Source organism: Bos taurus, chromosome 17 (assembly GCF_002263795.3).
Source record: "Bos taurus isolate L1 Dominette 01449 registration number 42190680 breed Hereford chromosome 17, ARS-UCD2.0, whole genome shotgun sequence".
Taxonomy (NCBI): domain Eukaryota; kingdom Metazoa; phylum Chordata; class Mammalia; order Artiodactyla; family Bovidae; genus Bos; species Bos taurus.
Window position 1 is genome coordinate 23,432,208 of NC_037344.1, and position 13,672 is coordinate 23,445,879.

The following is a 13,672-nucleotide window of genomic DNA, read 5'->3' on the forward strand; positions in this document are numbered from 1 at the left end:
AGCCATCTCACCCTCTGTCATCCATCCCATTCTCCTCCTGCCCCTAATCCCTCCCAGCATCAGGTAGAAGATAAATAAAATATCTGGATTCATAAAATTACCTATTTATGTATTTGAATGTACACATAGACAATCTTCACATTTAATCCTCCAGTACACTACAATGGAACTAAACAAAAAAGATGTAATAACTCTTCATTTAGGAAAAAAAAAATATCCTTATACCTTACTTAAAACATACTTAAAACTCCATGAGTGCTGGCTAGATATCTTCTATATCTGTTTTCACATTATGAATTTTTAGGCAATTCAAAATTTATATGCAAGTAATGTCCAATTATTAAGTACTGAATTTTGCAATTTTATCTCTGCTTATTGACCATAACATTCAAAAGAAGTTTTAAGTATTGAATTTTAAGATACTAAAACATCTTCACACATACGTGCTTAATTTGTAAGTTTCAAATTAAATAAGAAATAAAGGATATCAGGTTAAGATGGCATATAAGATTTTTTTAATGATTTTAAAATAGTCTTTATTCTTTAGAATTGCTTGAATTCAAAATAGAAATTCCAAAATTGGAACATGGTTCCCATATTCCCTATACACAGTTTCCTTTATTCTTAACATCTTACATTTATATGGCACATTTGTCACAGTTATTAAAGTAATATTGAGTCAGGACTTTGTTCAGATTTCCTTAGGTTTTACCTAGTGCTCTTTTTCCATTCCAACATCCCACCCAGGATACTATGTTAATTTTAGCTTTCAGGTCTCCTTTAACTCCTCTTTTCATTTTATTTTTTTAACTGGAAGATAATTGCTTTATAATGTTGTATTGGTTTCTGCATTTAACAATGAAAAATCAGCCATTATTTGCCTCTTAAGCCTCCATCCCCCCTCTACCATTCCACCCCTCTAGGTCATCACAAAGCATCAGGCTGTGAAATCTGTGTTATACAGCACCTTCTCACTAGCTGTCTATTTTACACATGGTAGTGTATATATGTCAGTGCTACTTTCTCAATTCATCCCACCTTCTCCTTCCCTCATTGGGTCCACAAGTCTCTTCTATACATCTGTGTCTCCTTTTCTTCCCTGCAAGAAGGTTCATTAGTATTCTAGATTCCATATATACACATTATATACAATATTTGTTTTCCTCTTTATGATGTATTTCACTCTGTATAATAGGCTCTAGGGTCATCCACCTCACTACAACAGACTCAAATCCATTCTTTTTTATGGCTGAGCAATATTCCATTGCATATTGTACCACATTTTGTTTATCCATTCATCTTGGTATGTAAGATTTCACTTTAAAATATTTTATTTTTTTTAAAAAGATACCATATCGGATCCAAATTTTAAAGAGATTAACCAACTGAATATACATCTCAATGCCTACTAGAAAAGAAAAAAATCAAACTGAGGAGTGGAAGTAAACTCTAATCTGGCAGTAGTGGGGTAGTGGTGGGTTTGTTGTGGCATACGGCTCGTCTCTGAAAAACAATAACTGCTGTGAGGTTAAGTCTTTCCTCTCACAAAGAAAATAAAAGGAATCATCTGTTCAACAACTGGATGTCTGGGAATTATGACTTTGTAAAGTGGGAAGAAAAAGACACAGGACGTGGTATGGTAGACAGGAAAGACGTTACACTTATAACTGGCTATATAACTAAAGTGACAAATTATCTAATATTGCTGAGGAGTAAAAATCATAAATCATTATTATATGGTCAGTGTCTTAATTGGATATGAGGGGAATCTAATGAAGTCACGTAAACAATCTACTAAACATAAATAAATATTAAGAGAAAAAAATTTCAAGTCATATGCATAAGTTTTAGAATCATAAACACACACTTATCAGAGAATAGGGTCTTCCTATAAATATGATAGGGTCACTTACATTTTATGCATGTATCTGATATTGCAATCTGTATCATTAAATGATACAAAAAAATATGTTTGAATGCTTAGAGCAAAACTGACAGTAGAAGCAGACCATGGATGCTCCATAGGTTAAAGTTAAAAGTGGTTTAAAATAACTGTAATTAATATGTCCAAGAAAATAGAGAAAAGATTAATAAAGATAATGAAATGGATAACATCAATCAAGAATTAGACTGGAAAAAGAATCAAGTTCATTCTAGAAATGAAAATAAATACATTAACTAAAATTAAGATTTTGATACACGAGTTTAACAGTAGATTCCATATGGTACAATATAGGAAAATTAAACAAGAAAGCAGAGTAGCAAAAGTAATTTAAAAAAAAATATAGAGAACAGAGCATAAATGACCAAGGAGATGCCAAACAGTGAAGCAATATCTAAGCAACAGTGACTACTTAGCTGTTATGCTGATTTGATACAATTCCATATATTCAACCACTAAGGAAACAATGAGCCTGTACGTATTTATACAACTAACTACTTAAAAATATAACACATACAAGATCGGCATGTTATCAGCTCCTTATGTCCAACTGTATATGACCCCATGGACTGTATAGTCCATGGAATTCTGCAGGCCAGAATACTGCAGTGGGTAGCCTTTCCCTTCTCCAGGGGATTTTCCCAACCCAGAGATTGAATCCAGGTCTCCCACATTGCAGGCAGATTTTTTACTAGCTGAGCCATAAAGGAAGCCCAAGAATATTGGAGAGGGTAGCCTATACCTTCCCCAGGGGATCTTCCTGACCCAGGAATTGAACTGGGGTCTCCTGCATGGCAGGTGGATTCTTCACCAACTGAGCTATCAGGGAAGCCCCCTTATTCCACTAAATGACTCTAAAATGAATAAGGAAGATGACAGATGGCACAAACAATTGATTGCCTTGTAATAGAGAATACTTTCTAAGCTTCAGGTAAGAGGCTTTATAGTCTACAGCTTTATATTTAAATAGGTATAAAATGTAAAAATCCTATGCCTCACTAGAACCATGAAGGCAGATGATTAGCAGCAGACAGCTTCCTGCAAGATAGGGAGCCATCTGAAAATTAATAAGGCAGTTGAGAAATGGCCTTGTGACAGCTCCTCACAAGGCTGTCTATCATTTTCTATTCCAGGAAAGGATCACATGGCGTTCTGCCAAGATCATCTGCCAAAACTATGGTTGAGCCTCCCTTCTGTATCTGGTATAAAACAAGCAAACTTTCCAGAAAGCCACGATGGAGCTGTTTCTCCTCATAGCACACAAGGAAAATGTTTACATGCATGCTAATGAAGTTCCAGATAGAGAGGACAGGAATAATAAAGAAACAATACAGTATGTGTTATTAATTGAGAAATTCCCAAAATTGTTGTAAGTCATCAGTCAATGTCAAAAGACACTCTACATATTAAAATGGGAAAAGACACATAAGGAAGCACAACTAAGCTTGTTAGAGATAAATTGATACAAACCAAATATGAATAAAAAGCATTAATAGCAATCAGAGGAAGAGAAATATTTCTTTTGGAAAGTACAAATAAAACTGACAGTCAATATCATAAAACAATGGAAGTCAGAAGACAATGGAATGTCATGATATTAGAAGATAATCATTGTCAATGTAGAATTCTATTCCAGATTTTTAAAAAGTGATACAATTACATAATAAAATAAATAGACAAAGAATTTACTACTCCACATCTGCAATAAAAATTTCTGTTTGATACCCAATTGGGGTACTTTATGTAGTATAGGGTATAATATGTAAAAAGCAGCATAGAAATACAGGCAGGAAAAAAGCAATTAAAAAGGCCCAACACAGGCCATCATGTTGGGTATACATTACATTATACTTCATGTTAGTTATCATGTAGTATGTAGAATCAAAATGCATAATAGCAATAATAGAATAGGTCATCTAAGGTTCTAGTATTTTCAAGAATGCAACAAAGTAAGTATTTATACCATTGTAGTATATCAAAATTATGTAACATTTATGGTAGCCACTAAAAATAATAAAAAATGTGAAATTAAAATATTAAGAAAAGATGAAATAACAAAAATGAGTATGTAATTATATATCAGGATCTATACAACAGAAAATAAATGATCTTGCTTAACCAATTACAGGGAAAACATTCAATTGTAAATGCTGGAAATAACTAATAAATATTGAAATAAAAAAAGACTCAGTTGAGGGCATAATAGCTTCACTGGATAGTGACAAAGATTTTGAAGTGGAATATAGATTCCAAAACACTGCACTGAGAAATGAATAAGTAAAAGAGATGATAAAATGACTTGTCAGAGCATATAGCAGTTGGAAAATGCTAAAATGAATGAATTGGCAAAGAAATATTTGATTAGTCAATATGTTAAAATTATTCAAAACTGAAAAACCTATGTCCATATATATATATATATATATGCATATATATGTGTGTGTGTATGCCTACTAACTAAAAAGTATAAATAAATATAAAACTTTTGTAGACATGTAATAATTGAAACTTCACCATATATATTATAAAGTAAAATAAAACATAACCTTTACCAGAGAGAAATGAGATTGATTAAAATGAATGAATAATGTCTCATAAACATCAATAAAACTAGTAGAAATAAATGATATTCAACATGGTGAAGATAAAAATAACATTATTTACCATAATAAAAGAGAACAAAATACTGCCATTTTCTATTTTAAGATGTCATTGAGTATGATTTTACAGATATTAAATATATAAAATATGTTAGAATGGTGACTTTCCTAGTGGCTCAGATGGTAAAGTGTCTGCCTACAATGCAGGAGACCTGGGTTCGATCCCTGGATTGGGAAGATCATGGGAGAAGGAAATGGCAACCCACTCCAGTACCCTTGCTTGGAAAATCCTATGGATGGAGGAGCCCGGTAGGCTACAGTCCACAGGGTCACAAAGAGTTGGACACAACTGAGCGACTTCACTTCACTTCATGTTAGAATAAAGGAATGCAATATTCAATGTAAATACTATATCTATAGTATAAAATTTTATTAATAGTAGTATAAACCATGCACATGAATGTGTTGTGCTGAGTACTCAGTTGTGTCCTATTTGTGACCCCATGGACTGTAGTCCACCAGGCTCATCTATCCATGGGGATTCTCCAGGCAAGAATACTGCACTGGGTTACCATGCCCTTCTCCAGGGGCTCTTCCCAACCCAGGCATTGAAGCATGGTCACCTGCATTGGAGATGGATTCTTTATCACATGACTGGTACCTGTCAAATTTCAGAATTTTTCAAATTTATTTTCTCATCTGCTACTCCTAATAGATGGAGAAAAGGAATTTGAAATAGGTCAGATGGATATATGTAGGAAAACATTAAAATTTATCTTTTGTTTTTTGTTAGATGGAAATAAAATACTAGTACCGGGCATTTCTTATTCCTTGATCCTTTTTTTTTTTATGTTTTAAACGGTTCGTGTGTGTGTGTGTGTTTGTGTGTGTGTGTGTGTGCTCTCAGCCACTTCAGTTGTGTCTATTTGTGACTCTATGGACTGTCAGGCTGCTCTCGATGGAATTTTTCAGGCAAGGACACTCAATGGGATGCCATGCTCTTCTCCAGGAGTTTTCCCAACCCATCTTCTGTGTCTCTTGCATGTGGATTCTTTATCACTGAGCCATCCAGGAAGCCCATAAATAGTTCAAAAATATTTTAAAATAAACAATATTTCCAGAGAATTTAATTTTTCCTATTGATTATAAAGTTTATCATCAATTTAATATCAGTATCATCAATTAGTAAAATGAAATTGAAACATTCTATAATAAATATGCACACAAAATGTTTGATATTCCAATTTCAGAAAGACTAAAATATGAAAAAATAAATTTGTTTAGAATCTTAGAAATGTGACAGCTCACTAATTAGTTGGCATTTATAATAATCCCAATGGGTGAGGTATTTCTTGCTCAACAGGAATTAAAGAATAATTTATAGCTTTTCATATGAAGGTGTTTTCCATTGAGGAATATTTATTTATTTCACTATTATGTCAGTTGTCTCAGAAGAAATATTCCTACTTATCTCCTGATAATAGCTTATATTTGCACAATGTAATCAACATCCTACATCCTCATTTTGTTGTAGGGTTGAGAAAGCTTTGCATTCTATATTCAATACTGAAATTTATTTATTTTAGCAAAAAAAAAAAATTCAATCACTGAACAACTCTTTGGAGTTACCTATGGTTTTACAAGTAAACATTATTAACTAAGAAATGATTCCACAAGTGTACCAACAGACAGGGGGAGTCCTTGACCTGTTAAACATAGCCATGGGATTCCTCAGATAATGTATTCCACTGGTAGCAGCCCCAGGTAAATTCAAGAGACTAATTTGGTTCCTCTTCAAACTGCATTCAATCAATGATTCAGTCCATTTGGAAAATCAATATCCACAACTATCACCTTTGAAGAACCACATTATTCAGCAAAACCTAATTATCATAAATACTTGCTCTATTACAACAGCTCTCTACTATTGTGTTAAAATTATGAAATAAGATTGTCTTGACATTTTAAATGAGTGAATCTGTAACAGCAACAGGAAATTAGCTTTCTGTACTATAATATGCTATTACATTTTTGTATTGTGATTCTTTTTCTAGTTTTGGAAATTTGTTCAAAATTAATTGAGAACTATACTAATCATCAACTCTGTTAACTTTCTAAATTTATAAAAAAATGATTGAAAGAAAGACTGAAAATCTCCTCGCTGGTCATGAATACTACTGAGAAACAGCTACAAATTAAAAGCTAATTAAAAGCAAAATTACATACACAGCTATTTGTAAGGTAAATACTTTCAAATCCAAATGGAATAAGCCTGTATCAAAGAATGGAATAAATTAGAAAACAAAATTTATATGAAATAAAAAAAATCAATTACTATTGTAAATAATCTTTTATAATAGATTATTCACAGATCTATTTTCATCTGTAAATATTTCAACAGCCTCAGTGATATTCCTGGTTCGAGTAACTATGCCACTGTGGATTAAAGGAGCCCTAGGTTCTCTGAAGCACAAAGGAGTTTTTGTCTGACAGTGGCTGACTTCAGTTTAGTCAGTGTAGTATAGAGATTGAGTCAGAATCGAGGAAACTGCCCTGGAGATAGCTAATGATAAAATACACCCTGACTGGAGAGTTCAGTATACTTTACATCAGGAGCATAATTGAGAAATGAGATAGCACCTGAAGAAGGACCATGAATCAAAGAGAATTTACATTCTTGTTTTTGCTGCTTTTTAATTTAATATTGCATATCTTATATGGCACTTGTATGCTGATGGAAATGATCCCCAAACACAGAAGAAACAGATGATTCTGGAAGAAAAATAGTTCATAGTAAAATGTCAACTTTGACCATAGAAAGGTTTGGCCCTTTGCCCCCAATTCCTGGAAGGGAACCTCTTAACCCATGGAATGTCCTACCCCCTAGGAGTGTTTTTGCTTACCTGGAGATTTGGGGCTGTACCAGGTAATTTACACTAACAATGTGATCTGTGGTGAGAGCTTGGAACACATGACATCAGCATGCCCCCTGAGAAGCTAGAGAGTAAGATCAGCCGTGAGGGCACTGGTCATGTGACCGACTCCCAGTACACATTCTGAACACAAAACTCTGGTGAGATTCCCTGGTTGGCAGTACTCCATGTGTTATTGCTACACATCATTGCTGAGGGAAATAAGCACTGTCCACACAAGTCCACTGGGACAAGACAACTGGAAGCTTTGCAACTGATCTCTTCTGTACCCTGCTGTATATACCTCTTTTCTTTGTTGATTTACATCTGTATCCCTTTACTGTAACAGATCATAACCATGAATATAATACTTTCATCAGTTTTAAGAATTATATCACCTGACACCAGTCAAAATGGTCATCATCAAAAAATCTATAAACAATAAAAGCTGGAGAGGGTGTGGAGCAAAAGGAAGCCTCTTGCACTATTGGTGGGAAGGCAAATTGATACAGGTACTGTGGAGAATAGTATGGAGATTCCTTAAACAAACTAAAAATAAAACTACCATACAACCCAGAAATCCCACCACTGGGCATATACCCTGAGAAAACCATAATTCAAAAGGACACATATACGTCAGTGTTCATTGCAGCACCATTTACAATAGCCAGGACATGACAACCTACATTTCCACAGACAGACAAATGGATAAAAAAGATATGGTACATACACACAACGGAATATTACTCAGACTTAAAAATGAATGAAATTGGGTCATTTGTTGAGGTGTGGATGGACCTAGAGTCTGTCATACAGAGAGAGGTAAGTCAGAAAGAGAAGAACAAATGACATATATTAATCCATATTCATGGAATTTAGAGAAAATGGTACAGATGTATCTATTTCCAGGGCAGGTATAAGAGATGCAGACATAGAGAATGGACATGTGGATACAGCAGGGTAAGGAAAGAAGGATGAATTGGGAAATTGGGATATATATATACATACACACACACACAGAGACACTACCATCACTACCATGTATAAAATAGACAGCTAGTGGGAACTTGTTATACAGCACAGGAAATTCAGCTCAGTGTTCTGTGATGATCTAGATGGGTGGGATGGGGTGGGGGAGGCCCAAGAGGGAGGGTATCTATGTATGCATATGGCTGACTCACTTCATTGTATAGCAGAAACAAACACATTTAAAGCAATTATACTCAATAAAAAGTTATTCTAGGAAATTATTGAGACTGAGAGCAGTCTTGAGGACCTCCAGAATGAGCAGTCCAGCTCCTGGCCAAAAATCCTTGTGTGATTTTCCGACTCAATCGTAAGCAAGTACCAAGTCTTTACCTGGCAGGCCTCATAGGAGATAACAGTTGTCTCTTCACCAGACATGATACATAGCCAATGCATTGCACTCTCTGAAAGGGGTTACAGTCAGGCTACAGCCAAGGCTCTCTGGATGACAGCCTCTTTTGTGTATCTGCATTCCCAGCCCAGACACCTCCATTTGGAAGTATCTTTATAGGGAAATCTTGAAAACACTTTTTATTACCCTGAGTCAGTACCTAGTTCTTTTCCATTCCGAGTCCTGTCCCTGTTGTCTCTGCTAGGCCCTGGGTTATTAAAATTACAAGATCCTTTTATTCAAGAGTCCCTCAGCTTTAATATGACCACCTTATCTGTGCTGATACAGATCCTGTCTGCCACTTCATTCCAAGGATGAAACTGGAAAAGGAGCAAGTTGATGCTCTCTTCCATTTTAGCCTCTTACTTATACTATAATGTTGTTGTTTTAATCACTAAGTCATGTCCAACTCTTTTACCACCCCATGGACTATAGCCTGCCAGGCTCCTCTGTCCATGAGATTTTCCAGGTAAAAATACTGGATTAGTTTGCCATTTCCTTCTGTAGGGGATTTTCCTGACCAAGGGATCAAACTTGTGTCTCCTGCATTGGCAAATGGAGTCTCTGCCACTGAGCGACCTGGGAAGTCCCTAGCCTATCATAGTAAGTGATTAAAGGCTTGATGATTACTTCCATTTTGGCACATTTCTTTAATTGGCTACTCTGACACTTGGCAGCTGTCTCCCACTCTACTGAGCTCTTCGTGAAGTCGCTCAGTCATGTACGACTCTTTGTGACCCCATGGACTGTAGCCCACCAGGCTCCTCCATCCATGGAATTTTCTAGGCAAGAGTACTGGAGTGGGTTCCCATTTCTTGACCATCCTTAATTCATAGCTCTGATGGCTATATAGAGAGAACTAACTTGGTTGAAATTAACCAAGTAGTTGGAGATTATGACATCTAAGAGCTCACTGTGATTAAACACTGTGAGGTGGCTTCTCTTTTCAAAAACTGGAGACGATATTGATAATTTTGACTGTATTAGTTTCTACTTTCTAAATGTTATCATCTTATTCTTTTTTCTCTATGTCATCTAGGACTTCCAGTACGACGTTAAGTGAATCAGAGCAGAAATCTTTTAGAGAGGATATGTCTAAAACTTCATCATTGTGTTGTTTATTATAGGCTTTTGATAGATTCTCTGTAGAGCTACAAGGGAAGCCTAAGAAAGTGAAGTGAGAGTCGCTCAGTCGTGTCCAACTCTTTGCAACCCCATGGACCATACAGTCCATGGAATTCTCCAGGCCAGAATACTGGAGTGGGTAGCCTTTCCCTTCTCCAGGGGATCTTCCCAACCCAGGGATCGAACCCAGGTCTCCTGCATTGCAGGAGGATTCTTTACCAGCTGAGCCACTGGCGAAGCCTTGTTTTTCCATACTAGATTAGGATGTTTCTTTTACTGCCAGCTTCCTTAGGCATTTCTTTAGTGGGAAAATTTTGTCTAAATCCCTCTTAGCAGTAATTAATAGATCCCATTCATTATATTCTCTACTTATAAATTATATTAACACATTTTCTAATTTGGAATCCTGTTTTCATTCTGTAGTAATGATGCATTTTCCCTTACACTGCTAGATTGTCTTTGCTAATAACTTAATATTTCCTTTGTATATTCATATTTAGCTTGTTCTATAGTTTCATTTTTCTGTTATTTCTGACATGATTTTTGTATCAAAATTAGATTAACTCCTAAAATTAATATGAAAGCTTTCCTATTTTCATTCTCTAGAAGAATTTACATAACATTGAAAGTATCTGTTAATAATGATTTGCTGTAAATCAGCTAAAAATTCACTGAGACCTAGTTACTATTTTATGATCAAAATTTTAAGTATATAGTTTCTTTTGATATTGGCTTTTTATATCTGATTATGTTAGGACATGATCCTTTATCTTTAGGTATTTTTTAAAATTATTGTGATAAAACTGAGCATAATGGTCCCATTTTTTTTTCAAGCTAAATAAATCATTTCATGTTCATCCATTTTGATTAAGAAAAGTGAAAAGGAGACATTTTTAGCCCAACGTTTTCTCTTATCACTTTCATCTTTGTTAACTGTGAGTTTAGTAAAATAATCAAATACCTATTTGTGGAAAGTTTGGGGAAAACTACTTCCATGTAATATATATGTTAGCACTCATGACTATTAAGTGATACTTCAGCCTTAAAAATAAAATGTATGTAAAATATCAAAATTAATGAATCTTAGATATGATACCTATGTTCAAAGCATTTTAAATGTGATGATTTTAGAAAGTTTTTGCATTCTCCCTTATCCTCTACGTCACAAAGAACTACTGAACCATCTTTTGCTAAGTCTGCAATGCTTCTCTGTGGGTGGAGAAACTACATTCCAGCACTTTGTTACCCATTCTGTTTTTCTGGTAGTTAATACAGTTAGCAGGTGGTGATAATTAAAATGCAGAAGTAAGCAGATGAATATCTCTGCTGAGTGCAAGTCAAGAAGATAATGAAAGATCAAGAAAAAGTTTCTTGTCATTACCTGAATTATCCCCACTTCAAATTAAAGGCATTTTATTTTTTGTGCCTTGGGTTTATACAGATAATAAAAAGTTTTTAAAATACATTAAAAATTATTTCTTCTTCTTAAATCTTCATAAATTAGCTTCCTGAGGTAACCAATTCCAGTTTCTTTACTCTTCAAAGTAAAGGAAATATTGTATAAGCAACAAATATGTTGTATAATCCAAAAAAAAGACACATTTGGAAGGCAGAACACATAGTTTTTGTTTGTTTGTTTTGTTTTTATCTTGGTTCTTTATAAAAGCTGTGTGACTTAGGTTAAGCCAGATAATTTTTCTGCCTCTCACTTACCTCCTTTAAAAATTGAGAACAGCAACATTTAACTCACAGTGTTGTGCCTAACTTACACTGTTGCAGAAGTATCTAGTGAGGTAACTTCAACCCATTTAACACATGCTGTTCTGAGTGCCTATTGCGTGCTGCTTAGCTTCTAGGTAAATAGGACACATTCTGTTATCATGGAAGATATTTCCAATCCGTAAGACAAAATAAATAAATGATAGCCTAGATCCTGAAGTTAGAAGCTTTATAAATCTACTATATATATATATATATTTAAAGGCTCAATTAAGGACTGAATTTAAAATAACTGATCCTTTTTGTGTTGTAGAAGTATGTATCTCTGGCTTTTATTTTGGAACTGGCAGAGTTTTCTCTTCCCGTTTCATAAAATACGATAAACATTTAAAACACAAACATATATTTTCTCATAACATCATATTAAATTTCATCAGTTAGATAACTGGATATAGAATGCAAAACTATTTTAATGGGTTATCTAACTCAAAAAAATAATACATTACCTTCCTAAAGTACTAAAGATTTTAATGGTCAGATTAGAGGGTTAATTTAGGTCCAGAAGAAGAACTGACAGCTCTCATGAATGACATAATAATGCTGAGTGTGTTTGGCAATGTGTAAATCTCACTTGTTTAGTCTTAAAGCACTGACTTGTCTGTACTTACACTCAGCAATTAACAAACCTGTTTTTTCCTGTGGAATATATATGAATTATAGAAATAAAAGCTAAACACGAATAAAGAAAACAGCTAAAGATAACCATTTCACTCCCCTGTAAACCTCTATATATTAATAAAGGAAACTGACAAAGTATAGAGGTTGTGGATAGGGACAGAGAATGAGTGAAACAACTAACAGTATTCTTCTTAAGATAGAGTCACATTTAAACAAAATGCATGGGTTTGATTAGGGGTCAGCAAAAAATTTTGTGAAGAAACAGTGAATATTTGGGGCCTTTGAGGGTCATCAAAGCTCTGTTGCAATTACCCAACAGTACTAGCTCTGAAGGGAGGAAGAGGCCAAAAACCTTAAGGAAAAAAGATTGAGTGTGGCTGTGTCCTATCAAAGCTTTATCAAAAAAAAAAAAAAAAACCAGCTGACCCTTGGCTATAGTTTGTTGAATTTTGATCCAGGTATGTCAGTTGACTCAAAAGGAGAAGTGGCCTTCTGTCATTTAATGACATATCTATATCTATATCTATCTATCTATACATCTTAGGAAGCGTTTCTATGAACTATAGAAGCTATTGGAAGTGATGGAATTCCAGCTGAGCTATTCAAAATTCTAACAGATGATGGTGTTAAAGTGTTGCACTCAATATGTCAGCAAATTTGGAAAACTCAGCAGTAGCCACAGGACTAGAAAATCATTCAAATCTCAAAGAAAGGCAATACCAAAGAATATTCAAACTACCATACAATTATGCTCATTTCACATGTTAGCAAGGTAATGTTCAAAATACTTCAAGCAAGGCTTCAGCAGTATATGAACCAAGAGCATCCAGATGTACATGCTGAACTTAGAAAAGGCAGAGGAACTAGAGGTCAAATTGCCAGTATTCATTGGATTATAGAGAAAGCAAGGGGGTCCAGAAAAAGTTTCTGCTTTGTTAATTATGCTAAAACCTTTGACTGTGGATCACAGCAAACTGTGGAAAAGTCTTAAAGAGATGGGTATACCACACCGCCTCACCTCTCTCCTGAGAAAACTGGGTCAAGGAGCAGCATTTAGAACCAGACATAGAACAGACTGGTTCAAAATTAGGAAAGTAATACAAGGCTATACACTGGCCACCATTATGGCAAGGATGACACCACCCTTACGGCAGAAATGGAAGAACTAAAGAGCCCCTTGATGAAAATGAAAGAGAAGAGTGAAAAAGTTGGCTTAAAACTCAACATTCAGAAAAATAAGATCATGGCATCTGGTCCCATCACTTCATGGCAAATAGAT